Below are 14,289 nucleotides of genomic sequence, written 5' to 3'. Positions count from 1 at the left end.
AATGGTGAGATTCCATTCCTTTTATGGAGGGATAACACTCCATTGTCCATCATCCACTGAAGGACACTTAGGTTGATTCCACAATTTAGCTAATTATAAATAATGCTGCAATGGACATGGGAATGCATATATCTTTATATTTTCATATTCTTTTTTTTTAAGATTTTATTTATTTATTTGACAGAGAGAAATCACAAGTAGACGGAGAGGCAGGCAGAGAGAGAGAGAGGGAAGCAGGCTCCCCGCTGAGCAGAGAGCCCAATACGGGACTCGATCCCAGGACCCTGAGATCATGACCTGAGCCGAAGGCAGCGGCTTAACCTACTGAGCCACCAGGCGCCCCTAGTGTTTTCATATTCTTTGGGTTAATGCCAGTAGTGAGATTACTGGATCATATGATAGTTCTGTTTTTAATTTTTTGAGGAAACTGCACACTGAGGAGCCTCCACAGTGGCTAAACTGTTTGCATTCCCATCAGCAGTGCCCAGGGCGTCCTTTTACCCCATATCCTAGCCAACACTTGTTGTTTCTTGTGTTTTTAATTTTAACCATTCTGACAGGAGTAAAGTAGTGGCTCATTGTAGTTTTGATTTGTACTTACCTGATGATTAGTGATGTTGTTATGGCCAATGTCAGACAAGTTACAAATTACTGCCTGTGCTCTTGTCTAAGATTTTTATGGTTTCAGGTCTCATATTTAGGTCCTTAATCTGTTTTGAGTTTATTTTTGTGTGTGGTATAAGAAAGTGGTCCAATTTCATTTTTTCGCATGTACTTGTCCAGTGTTCCCAGTACCCATCTTTGAGGAGACTGTCTTTTTCTCTTTGGATATTCTTGCCTCCTTTGTCAAAGGTTAATTGACCTTACTTCTGGGTTTATTTCTGGGTTTTCTATTCTGTTCTGTGATCTATGTGTCTGTTTTTGTGCCCAAACAATCCTGTTTTGATTACTACAGCTTTGGTAGTATACCTTGAAATCTGGGATTGTGATACCTCCAGTTTTGTTCTTCATTTTCAATATTGCTGTTCTTATTTGGAGCCTTTTGTGATTCCATAGAAATTTTAGGATTATTCTGATTCTGTGAAAAATGCTGTTGGTATTTTGATAAGAATTACATCAAATCTGTAGATTGTTGTGTGGGTAGTATAGACATTTTTACATTATTTGTTCTTCTAGTCCATGAGCATGAAATGTCTTTCCCTTTGTATCATCTTCAATTTCTTTCACTAGTGTTTTATAGTTTTCAGAGTACAGGTCTTTACCTCTTTGGTTAAGTTTATTCCTCGGTATTTTATTATTTTTGGTGGAATGTTAAATGGGATTGTTTTCTTAATTTCTCTTACTGCTACTACTTAGTGTATAGAAATGCATTGGATTTCTCTGTATGTTGATTCTGTATCCTGCAACCCCACTGAATTCATTTTTCAGTTCTAACAGTTTTTTGGTGGAGACTTTAGAGTTTTTTTTTCTTAATTTTATTTATTTAGTTATTTATTTGAGAGAGAGTGAGAGAGAGAGAGAGTACACAAGCTGTGGGAGGACCAGAGGAAGAGGGAGAAGCAGACTCCCTGCTGATCAGGGATCCTGATATGGGGTTCGACCCTAGGACCCTGAGATCATGACCTGATCTGGAGGCAGATGCTTAACCAACTGAGACACACAGGTGCCCATTTTAGGGTTTTTGTTTGTTTGTTTGTTTGTTTTGTACACTATCATGTCAACTGCAAATAAAGTTTACTTCATCCTTACCAATTTAGATACCTTTTAATTCTTCTCTGATTGCTGTGGCTAGGAAGTGGTGAGTGGACATCCTTGTCTTGTTCCTGACCTTAGAGTAAAAGTTCTCAGTTTTTCACCATTGAGTATAATGGTAGCTGTGGGTTTTCATATATGTTCTTTAATATGTTGAGCTTTGTTGTCTCTAAACTTACTAAGTTTTTATCATGAATGGATGTTGTCCTTTGTCAAATGCTTTTTCTGTATCTATTGAAATAATCATATGGTTTTACTCTTTCTCTTATTGATGTTGATTGACTTGTGACTATTCAACCACCCCTGCAATTCCTCTTTCATTTCTGACTTTGTTTGAGTCCTCTCTCATTCTCTATTGTGTGAGTTTGCTGAAGGTTTATCAATTCTATTGTTCCTTTTGAAGAAACAGTTCTGGGTTTCATTGATCTGTTCTATTGGGGTTTTTTTGTTTTGGTTTGGTTTGGTTTTTAGTTTCTATTTCATTTATTTCTGTTCTAATCTTTATGATTTCCTTCCTTCTACTGGTTTTGGGTTTTGTTTGTTTTTTTTTTTTTCCTAGCTCCTTAAGGTGTAAAGGCCCATTGCTCATTTCTCTTACTTCTTGGGGTAAGCCAGCTTTGCTATAAACTTACCTCTTAGAACAGCTTGTTCTGTATCTCAAAGATTTTGGACTGTTGTATTTTCATTCTCACTTGTCTCCATGTATTTTTTTTAATTTTCTCTTTGATTTCTTGGCTGACCTTTTTTTTTTTTTAAGATTTTATTTATTTATTTGACAGGCAGAGATCACAAGTAGGCAGAGAAACAAGCAGAGAGAGAGGAGGAAGTAGGCTCCCTGCTGAGCAGAGAGCCTGATGTGGGGCTCGATCCCAGGACCCTGGGATCATGACCTGAGCTGAAGGCAGAGGCTTTAACCCACTGAGCCACCCAGGCGCCCCTTGGTTGACTTATTAATTGTTCAGTAGCATGTTATCTAACTTCCATTTACTTGTGCTCTTTCCAGATTTTTTCTTGTGGTTGATTTCTAATTTCATAGCATTGTGGTCAGAAAAGATGCATGGGTATGACTTTGATCCTTTTGAATTTGTTAAGACATGTTTTATGGCCTAATGTATCACTTATTTTGGAGAATGTTCCATGTACATTTGATAAGAATATGTATTCTGTTTTAGGATGGAATGTTCTGAATCTGTCAGATTCATCTGGTCCAATGTGTCATTCAAAGTCACTGTTTCTCTGTTGATTTTCTGCTTGGATGACCGATCCATTGATTTAAGTGGGATGTTAAAATCCCCTATGATTATTCTGTTGTTGATTACTTTATGTTTGGTAATAGCTGATTTATATATTTGGGTGCTCCAGTGTTGGATGCATAGATACTTACAGTTGTTACATCTTCATGTTGGATTATTCTCTTTATGATTAGATCGTGTCCTCCTTGGTCTCTAATTACAGTCTTGGTTTTAAAGTCTGTTTGGACTTATATAAGTATTGCTATCCAGACTTTCTTTCATATCCATTTTCATGATAAATTCTTTCCCAGAGAAGGGAGTTGAGGGAAATTGGAAGGGGAGGTGAACCATGAGAGACTATGGACTCTGAAAAACAACCTGAGGGTTTTGAAGTGGCAGGGGGTGGGAGGTTGGAGGAGCCAGGTGGTGGGTATTAAGGAGGGCACGGATTGCATGGAGCACTGGGTGTGGTGCAAAAACAATGAATTACTGTTACACTGAAAAGATATTTAAAAAATAAATTAATAAAAAAAAATTCCTTCCCAGACCTTCACTTTCAATCTGCATGTGTCTTTAGATCTGAAATGAGTCTCCAGTAAGCAGCATATGGATGGGTCTCGGTTTTTTACCATCTGTCACCCTATGTCTTTTGATTAGAACAGTTAGTCTATTTATATTCAAAGTAATTATTGATAAGTATGTACTTACTGCCATTTTGTTACTTGTTTTATGGTTGTATTTGTAGTTCTTTTGTTCTCTTCTATCATGATTAATTGGCGTTCTTTAGTGATACACAGATTCCTTTCTCTTTATGTTTTGTATATTTATGATTGGTTTTTGATTTTTGCTTATGTATAACATCTTATGCTTACAGCAATCTATACTAAGTTGGTGGTTGCTTAAGTTTGAACCCATTCTTTAGTTCTTCCCCCACCTACAACATTTTAGCTAAATGGTGTCATACTTTACAACCTTTTGTGATTACCTTAACTAATTTTTTATAGATATACTTAATTTTATTGCTTTTGTTCTTCCTACCTTAGTCCTACTATGGCCTTTCCTTTTCCACTCAGAATCACCATTAACATTTCTTGTAGGGCTGGTTTGTGGTCATGAATTCCTTTAACTTGTTTGTCTGGGAAACTCCTTCTATTCTGAATGATAGCTTTGTTGAATAGAGTACTCTTGGCTGCTGGGTTTTTTTGTTTTGTTTTCTTTCTCTTAGCACTTTGAATATATCATGTTCTCTCCCTTCCGGCAGATAGAGTTTCTGCTGAAAGATCAACAGATAGCCTTATGGGGGTGCCTTTATATGTAACTGTTTTCTTTTCTCTTGTTGCTTTTAAAATTCTCTATTACTACTTTTTGCCATTTTAATTACTATGTGTCTTGGTGTAGAGCCCCTTGGGTTGATTTTGTTGGAGGCTCTCTGTGCCTCCTGGATCTGGATTTCTGTATCCTTCCCCTGATTCAGGAAGTCTTCAGCTATTATTTCTTCAAATAAATTTTCTGCCCCCTTTTCTCTCTTCTCCTTCTGGAATCCCTGTGATGCAAACGTTGTTGCACTTGATGATGTTGCTAAATTCCTTTAATCTATTCTTACTTTTTGTCTTCTTTCTCTCTCCTGTTCAGCTTGATTGCTTTCCATTACTCCATCCTCCAGGTCACTGATCCATTCTTCTGATTCCTCTAGTCTACTACTTATTCCTACTAGCATATTTTTGATTTCTGTTAATGAGTTCTTCATCTCTGATTCATTCTTTTTAATGCTTTCTGTTGTAGATCTCACTGAAATCTTCCTCTCTTTTCTCAAGTCCAGTGAGTATCTTTATGACCATTACTTTAATAGATAGAGAATGTCAGGCATATTTCTTATTTCCATTTCACTTAGCTGTCTTGGTGTGATTTTGTCTTCTTTCATCTGAGACATATTCCTCTGTTTCCTCATTTTTTCTAACTCTCTGTGTCTGTTTCTGTGTGTTAGGAAAGTGAGCTATGTCTCCTGATCATCAAAGTAGTGGCATTATGGGGAAGAGGTCCTATAGTGTCCTGCAGGGCAGTGTTCCCTGTTTGCCTGAACCTGGGGTGTCTCCTGTGTGTGTTGCATGCACCCGACTATTGTGGCTGAGCCACATTCGCCTCCACTTCAGTGCAGTTACCTACAAGCTCTCCTTGCCTGTTGTGGGCAGGGCTTGGTCCCTCTGTTATCAGTGGCTCAGTATGGGGCCACCTTGAACTTGAGTTGGGTCAAATCAGACATTTGTCAGGGCTGCTACTGCAGCCAAACTGCAGGCTTTTGTTGGTAGGTGGGGCCTTTAGTCAGACCAGCTAACTTCCCCAGCCCTGCTGGTTTCTCACTTGGACTGATGTGTGTGGTTATCTTCTCTTCTTGCCAGGACAGAAGTCTCTTTGCAGTGGCACTGGCTCCTGTTGGGGCTGCTTGCACAGTGCCATGCTTGGACTTTGCTTTAGATGGACTCCTGCTCAGAGCAGGTTGAGTGGGGCAGGTCCATATGTGTATGCAGGAATGGGGCAGGCGGTGTTAGCAAGGTTTACACTGGTCTGTTGTGGGACAAGACCTGAGCCCTTTGCAGAACTCCTGTGGAGGATGGGCTGAAGAGAATGGGACTGCAGAAGAAAGCAAGATTGGAGCATGCTATTAGCAATCCAGGTTAGAGAATGCTTATGTTGGTTCCCACAGGTGGCTGTGTATCAGGGATAAGGGAGGAAAATTGTGCCTGCCAGCGCTCTGTTCCTAGAGAAGTCTCTTAAAGATCCCTGCCCCTCCAGTATGTGTTCTGAGATTAGTAAATAAATCTCCTTCCTATATACCCGAGGCATTTTTCAAACTGCTGCTTCTGTGCTGTATGTCAAGGCTGTTACTTGTGCTGTCTCTTTAAGGTTAAGGACTCAGTGTCCTATATCCTTCTGGGTTTCCCAGACCCAAGCCAGCTGATTTTGAAAGTTCCAGGTATTAAGCCTCACTGATTGTAAGCCCCTCTGGTTTTCAAAGCCAAATATTGTGAGGATTTTTCTCTCCAGGGTGGGTCCCCATGCCTCAGGTGCCTGGGGTGGGGGTCTTTCCTCTTCCCTCTCCATGCCTGGAGTGGTGTCCCTTTCTCCTATGGTCAGTTTGGTTCCTGACCCCATCTCCATCATTTCGACCATTTTTGATGTAGCCTCTTCTCTATGTGTAGCTGTGAGGAGTCTGTTCTGCCAGTCTTTGGGTCATTTTTTGAGTTACTCTTACTGAGGTATGGGTTATTTAGGTGTATCCATAGGATGAGATGAGCTTAAGATCCTCCTTCTCTGTCATCTTCACTGAGAGCATCAAGGTGTCTTTTTTTTTTTTTTTAAAGAAACTTGGTCAGGATCTTGGATGAACTAACAGTCTGCACTAACAAAATGAGAAATAGTTTCACACACACAAAAAAATAATTTTACCAAACCCTCAAATCTCATACAACTTTTCCCTTCCTCCTGTACGTAAAGTGTTAGGATTAATAAAAGGCAAAGTATACACTCCACATAGAACAGTGCAGACCCCAAAGTTTATATAGGTAGGGTAGAATGTAAGATTCGGGAATATTTAGGTAAACCACAGATGATAAATACTGAATTTATGGGAAATACAGGAGTTGTTCAGCTTTTTAGTATTCCAATTTGTAAATCTTGATATTTTGGAACCACTGCCATGGGAGGCATCTACCATATCTCCTCACAAACTTGTGCTTGGTTCTGACCAATTCTGCATTAGTTTAACACTCTCATTTGACTTAGTTTGATGGCTTTTTTTTTTTTTTTTTTTTTTTTTTTTTACTTAGATGTATTATAGTCCTTTTGAGTATTTTTACTAGCTAATCCAAGTACTAGCACTTGGATTGGTGGGTTAGTGCTGTTCTTTCTTCACAAAGTAGTGAATCTCATATTAGCATTAAATCTGGGTTTGAAGCAACTAAAACATATTTCATCAAATTATAAGTTTGGTTTTTTAAAAAAAGACTTATTTCTGATAAAAATAATGGGTATTTGAAAAAATTTGGGAGAGAAAAGCATAAAGAGGAAATGTAAATTATTTATAATCCCACCATCCAAAGATCAACTGTTTATGTTTTCCTGTATTTAGCTCTATTCTTTTAAAATCATATAAATTTTAAAAACTAGAATCACACATGTATGTTTTTCTGCTTTTAAAAATTATCAGTTCTGAAGATTTGGATAAATCTTCTAATCTTTGTAAACTTTTCTATCATATTTTAGGAGGCAGATTGTAATATTTTCCATGTTTGGTATCTTTTCTTAGCTAATAATTATACTTAAAAATTATATGATATTACAAGATAGGCTTTATAACAGTTTTGAAAATATTTTCAGTGAATAGTAATGTTGTAGGAAATTACTAGTTCAAATAACAAATATGTGAGTATAAAGCACATGTTTTTAAACAGTATTTTTGTTATTGAAAGTCTGTTTTTTGTTTTGCCATAAATAACCCATTTGACTAGTAGTTTAAAAGCTTAAAATATGACTATATTTTCATGTTACTAAGTATTCTTTTTTTTTTTTTTCTTTTAAACTTCTGTTTACTATTTGGCTTTTTTTCCCGAATTTTATTTTATTTTTTTTTTCAGTGTTCCAAAATTCATTGTTTATGCACCACACCCAGTGCTCCATGCAATGCATCCCCTCTACAATACCCACCACCAGGCTCACCCCCCCCCACCCCCAGCCCCCCCCCCCAAACCCTCAGTTTGTTTCTCAGAGTCCACAGTTTCTCATGGTTTGTCTCCCCCTCCAATTTCCCCCAACTCACTTTTCCTCTCCATCTCCCCATTGCCTTCATGTTATTCCTTATCCTCCACAAGTAAGCAAAACCGTATGATAATTGAGTCTCTCTGCTTGACTTATTTCACTGAGCATAATCTCCTTCAGTCCAGACCATGTTGCTACAAAAGTTGGGTATTCATCCTTCCTGATGGAGGCATAATACTCCATAGTGTATATGGACCACATCTTCCTTATCCGTTCGTCCGTTCAAGGGCATCCTAAGTATTCTTTTAAAAAGTATTTATTTATCTGAGGCAGGGTGGGTTAGGGGGGAACGAGAGAGAGAATCTTAAGCAGGTTCCACACCCAGTGCAGAGCCCAACGTGGTGCTTAGTCTCACAACCCTGAGATCATGACTTGAGCGGAAATCGAGAGTCAGACACTTCACTGACTAAACTATCCAGGGGCCCCAGAAGTTATCATCTATTTGTTATGAACTACCCTAAAACTAGGTGGCTGAATATTACGAACATTAATTTCAAAGTCTCTGTGGATCTGCAATTTGGGTGCAGCTTAACCAAGTGCCCCTCCTTCAGGGCCTCTCACAGGTGTCAGCTGGGGCTGTGATCTTACCTGACGGCTTATCTGGGGAACAATCCAATTTTACACGCACTGCCGTACAGAGGATTCCCTCATTTCCTTGCCTCATGGGCCTCTTCGTAGGGCTTCTCACAACACAGAAGAGTAAGAGAAGGAGTGAAAGACAGAAACCAGCTCTCTTTGAAATTTAATCTTGGAAATGACATGTCATCACTTTTGCTATGCTCTATGGTTAGAAGTGACTCATTAGCCCTAAGAGATAGAGAATTACACAAGGCATGGGAGGGAATTTCAGGAGGCAGAGATTACTGGGGGCCATTTAGAGGCTATCTACCACTATTACTTAATAGCTCCCTAATATTCCAAGACATAGACCTATAACAAATTTCATATCATTGTACATGTAGGTTATTTTCAATTCTTCTAATTATAAAAAGACTACCATAAAAATTTTATATGTAAATTTTGGTTGGCAATTTTAATCATTTCTTTTAGATTTCTAAAAGTAGCATATTTGGGTTAGAGCTCCCAACATGAATTGTTAGGCCGCTCTTGAACCAGATTACGTAATCTCTGTGTTTGGGAGTGTTCTTTGCACCCTCTCCCCTTTAAGACAAGTCTTTTGACGAATGGGTTTATACAGTAAAGTGTTGCATAAATACACGGTTCATCTGCTGTAGCACAGACCATGAAATCTGAAAGGCAGTGTGATACAGCAGTGAGACCCCTGAAGCCACCACAGTCAAAATGTGAGTTCCAGAACGGCAGTGCAGTCCCTCCTGCATTGTCATCAAGGCCACGTGCTTCCCCAGGCAGGATATTTAACTTGCTTACATTCAGTTCTACAGCAGTGCACTTTGTAAAATGTGGAAAAGCAACTCCTTTCTGTTGCGTAAAATCACAGTAAGACCCCAGGAAAGAGTAAAGGGGACCGGAAGTGTGGCAGGCTCCAGACACAGAGATGAAAGGCGAGCTTGGCAGCTCAGTCAGTTGAGCATCCGGATCTTGATTTTGGCTCAGGGGTGATCCCAAGGTCTTGGGATAGGGCCCTGCATGAGGGTCTCTGCTCAGCAGGGAGTCTGCTTCTTTGTACCTCCCTCCCCCACCCTTTGCACCTCTCCTATGCTCGAAACCAAAATAATCTCAAAAAAAAAAAAAAAAAAAAAAAAAGAAGGAAGAAAGAAACCCCAAACGCAACAGAGATAGGTGGGTAATTTACTCCGGAAAGCTCAGATGCTTGACTGTTGTTTGTAACTCACAGTCCCATGTACTCTGTTGCTCTTTCTATAAGCACACAGGCATGCCTTGTTTGATGGTGCTTCCCTTTACTGCACTTTGTAGATGCTGCATTGTTTACGAATTGCAGGCTTGAGCAACCCTGTGTTGAGCTAGTCTATCTGCGCCGTTTTCCCAACAGCATTTGTTCACATCATGTTTCTTTCACATTTGGTAATTCTCACAATATTTCGAACTTGTCATTATTTTTGGTTATGGTGATCTGTGCTCAGTGATTACGATTCGCTGAAAGCTCAGATGGTAGTTAGCAGTTTTTAACAAAGTATTTTTTAATTTAAGTTATGTACATTGGGTTTTTTTTAGGCAGAAAGCAGTTGCATACTTAGTAAACTACAGTATACTATCAACATAACTCACATGTACAGGGAAACCAAAACATTCTTTGCACTTGCTTTATTGTGATATTTGTTTTAATAGTGGTCTGGAGTTGAACCTGCAGTATCTCTGAGGTATGCCTCTAAAGAAATTTCTTTCAAACATGTAGAGTTAAATTATTTAAATCAATTAACATTCACGGAAGCCCTTCATTATGCTATGCACGTAGAAGTGGGATGCAAAGATGAATAATAATGGCTTATTACCCGTCTCCTTGTAGAAAGCACAGAAGTGCTGGGGCCATGTCCCGCCTTCAAGAGTCCATCTGGCCTGGGCCCAGACTTGGAAATAAGGCAGAATGGGAAAGTGCAGCGATGGAGGTAACTATAGCCTGGAAGCCCAAGAGCCTGGTAGAGTAACATCAGGTGGTGAAATGGCCTTTATACAACAAGTGTACTTGAGGCGGACACTCAGGAAAGGGTTAGGTTTTAAAAGGAAAAAATCTGTATGTAGTAATACCAGGGAGAAGGGAGGAAACGAGCAAGCCCTTTTTAAAAAGAAAACATTCTATAAGTCAGTGTGAGGTCGAGTCTGTGGGATAACTGACTTAGCATACAAGGACGATGGGATCGTGATTTTCTGATCGCAGTGAGTTTAGGACTGAACATTTAGTTTGGGTTTCATGTTGTGATTCAAGCTCAGATTCCTAGTTTCAGCTACAGGATCTACAGACTAGTCCAGCTGTAACAAACCAAAGAACATACTTTGCCATTGCTACCTGGTTCTTCATACCCCCACCCCACCTTTATTTAACAACAGTGGCTTAAGGAACTGGCTTCAGAATTTTGCAGACTTTAGCTTAATTCATGCATCACGAGTGCAGCTGTGTCATTTAGGGAAGGCATGACATAACTAAGAAATGAGTTTAGTATATCAAGTTTAAAAGTTTTACATTCTTAGTGGTGATCTAGATCACTTCTTCACCTAGTTTTCTTTCAGCCAATTGGTCAGAAGCTACTCTCCATTTTCCTGCAAGGGCTTATACTTCCAGTACTGGAAGAATTACTGCAAAGCGAAGTTCAGTGCTCCCAGTCATAAATAGGGTTGGTTAGGTGAAGCCATACATGCACCCAGAGTCAGGCTCAGAAGGGCCGGGAGAAACGCCCGTTCTCTTCTCCACCCGCAGGACGAGGTAACTGCGATGAAACACTGATATGTGCCTTCGGTCTGCCACATGACTGTAGTGATTCAAAACTACAGTCATTATCAGCATTCTTAGATTATATTCTCTTTCCTTTAATCTTAAAGTAGTGACTAAAGCTCTGAAAGTAATGTGATACTATTAGTTCTAGGGGACAATCTAAGAAGGAAAGGAAGTGACACTTACTGAACATCTTGCATGTTCCCTGGCAACTCTAGAGGTTGTCTATAGAGAAGCTCACCTTGTGTGATGACGTCTGACCCAGGTCGCTGCTCACAGACGAAGTCCTACCACACGGCTCTCCTCAGGTTCACGAGAATCTCAGACATCAGCCTTTCACTTAACAGCATCGTTCTCCCTGCTCTCCACTAAGAACATTGGACCTAAGTGTGACCTCGTGAAGAGCCATCCTGACACTGCCCTGCAAGCGAGGGGCTGCACACTGCGTGTGGTCTGTGTGCCCGAGGATGGACCAAAGACCATACCGTAGCGCTCTTCACGTAACCTTCACACCGGCCAAAATCATATTTACTGTATTTCCAGCTTTTACTTCTTTGTGTGAGTAGTAGAGTTTATTCTGTTTGCCACCTGAACTGGTATCATATGATCCTGTTATCAGTTTAAAGTCTAAGTCACTGATTCTCAATATTACCAGGACAAAGACCTCTGTTCAAAGTCCGATTTTCATGGACTCCTTGTAAGAAAGAGGTCTTTCTTATAAGGACAAATAATGACAAATATTGTTAGGAACTCCATTATTTTTTAATGAATTCTTATGTTTTTAATGAATTATTTATTAATTACATCTGCATTAAAATTTGAAAAATAGTGTATATATATGCATAAGGCTTCTTAAAGAGTATCATTTTTTAATGATACAGAGATTTGCATTAATTCAGGGCTAGGGTTAATTTTAAATCAACTTGAGATATAAAACACCTTAGAAATCTGCTTAGAGGCTTAGAATATGATACAAAGCAGGACTACAGTAACAACCACTTCTGTTCATCTAGTATTTAAGATAGGCTTTCAGGGACTTATACGCTTATTCCTTTCCAGAGCATATTTTAGAAGTTAGTTTTTGGCTAGAGCTTTGTGTTTGGACCTAACTCATATTCAAGTTATGGCTTTTTTGACACCTTCCCTGGCACATTCCCAAGAAGTTCACTCACCAGGCTCAATTTGATGACATTGCATTCAGGATGGACACCATAGTGCTGAAGCAAGCAACACAGAGTGATGGGCTGCAGTAACTTAAATCTTTTGTTTGAAGAATCAATAGAAGACCCAGTAGTGGCCAGACCTAGTCCTAAGGAAAGTGCCAGAATTGTGGCCTAACACACACCCTATACTTAGTGCTTTGGGGCTCCTAAGTAACATTGAGGGAACGAAGTAAAAAGAGCTTTCTTTTATTTATGTATGCCTGTGGTGGGTGTGTGTTTGTGTGTTTTGGGATTTGGGGTAAAGTGGAGGGTATGATGGTGGGGGGGAGTCATCCTCACATTTTATTTAGCTGCCAGAGGCATAAACAAAAAAAGGTCGTATCACCTATTAAGGCAAGGATAAACAAATTAAGGACCTCTGGAAATCTATACCACTTATAGCCTGAGAAAGTTATCATCTTGTTCTTACTCTATTTTGTTCAGTAAGTTTGGAAGCACTTACAGACATTGGTCCTGAACACATAATAGACACTCATTAAATACTGGCTAGGTGATTAAGGAATGTTCTCACAGTTTTGGTTTTTTTTTTAAGATTTTTTTTAAGTTGCTCAGCATCTTTTTATTTTATATTAACACATAATGTATTATTTACTTCAGGTGTACAGGTCTGTGAATCATCAGTCTTACACAATTCATAGCACTCACCATAGCATATACCCTTCCTAATGTCCATAACCCAGACACCCTATTCTTCCCCCAAACCCCCAGGACCCTCACTTTGTTTCCTGAGATTAAGAGTCTATGGTTTGTCTCCCTCCCTGGTTCCATCTTCTTTCATTTTTCCCTCCCTACCCACCACGAACCCTTGCCCTGCTGCTCAAACTCCTCATATCAGAGATATAGGATATCCTCTTTCTCTGACTGACTTGTTTCACTTAGTATAATACCCTCTAGTTCCATCTACATCATTGCAAACAGCAGGATTTCAGGGTGTTTGATGGCTGCATAGTATTCCATTGTGTATATATACCACATCTTTATCCATTCATCTGTTGATGGGCATTTAGGTTCTTTCCATAGTTTGGCTATTATGGACATTGCTGGTATAAACATTCGGGTGCACGTGCCCCTTCGGATCACTACATCTGTATCTTTAGGGTAAATATCCAGTAATGTGATTGCTGGATCATAAAGTAGCTCTATTTTCAACTTTTTGAGGAACCTCCATACTGTTTTCCAGAGTTGCCACACCAGCTTGCATTCCCACCAAGAGCGTAGGAGGCATCCCCTTTCTCTGTGTCATTGCCAGCATCTGTCATTTCCTGACTTGTTAATTTTAGCCATTCTGAGGTGATATCTCATTGTGGTTTTGATTTGTATTTCCCTGATGCCAAGTAATGTGGAGCACTTTTTCATGTGTCTGTTGGTCATCTGGATGTCTTCTTTGCAGAAATGTCTGTTCATGTCCTCTGCCCATTTCTTGATTGGATTATTTGTTCTTTGGGTGTTGAGTTTCATAAGTTCTTTATAGATTTTGGATACTAGCCCTTTATCTGATACATTGTTTGCAAATATCCTCTTCCATTCTGTCAGTTGTCTTTTGGTTTTGTTGAATGTATCCTTTGCTTGCAAAAGTTTTTGATCTTGATAAAGTCCCAATAGTTCTTGATATTGATCTTGATAAAGTCCCAGTAGTTTTTGCCCTTGCTTCCTTTGCCTTTGGTGATGTTTCTAGGAAGAAGTTGCTGGGGCTGAGGCCAAAGAGGTTGCTGACTGTGTTCTCCTCAAGGATTTTGAGGGATTCCTCTCTCACATTGAGGTTTTTCATCCATTTTGACTCTATGTTTGTGTGTGGTATAAGGAAATGGTCCAGTTTAATTTTTTCTGCATGTGGCTGTCCAATTTTCCCAACACCATTTGTTGAAGAGACTGTCTTTTTCCCATTGGACATTGTTTCCTGCTT

At 39.4% G+C, this 14,289-nt stretch overlaps 2 protein-coding genes across 7 annotated transcripts in view; one reads left to right on the top strand and one right to left on the bottom strand.

Moving 5' to 3' along the window:
• SLC40A1 (solute carrier family 40 member 1) overlaps positions 1-14,289 on the bottom strand; it is a 747,507-nt gene that overhangs the window by 567,466 nt on the left and 165,752 nt on the right. The window lies entirely within an intron of this gene.
• LOC309844194 (small membrane A-kinase anchor protein) overlaps positions 1-14,289 on the top strand; it is a 75,159-nt gene that overhangs the window by 40,237 nt on the left and 20,633 nt on the right. Inside the window, exons 4-5 of one of the 6 annotated variants that reach the window (XM_082690572.1) lie at positions 10,243-10,342; positions 11,309-11,721. The exons of the other annotated variants lie outside the window; for them this stretch is intronic. The gene's annotated coding sequence lies outside the window, so the exon portion shown is untranslated. The remainder of the gene's footprint in view (positions 1-10,242; positions 10,343-11,308; positions 11,722-14,289) is intronic. 6 annotated transcript variants of the gene reach the window in all.

The sequence above is a fragment of the Mustela nivalis genome (assembly GCF_964662115.1).
Source record: "Mustela nivalis genome assembly, chromosome: 11".
Lineage (NCBI taxonomy): Eukaryota > Metazoa > Chordata > Mammalia > Carnivora > Mustelidae > Mustela > Mustela nivalis.
The sequence above is the reverse complement of the archived record's forward strand: the minus strand, read 5'-3'. Positions and strand labels throughout refer to the sequence as shown.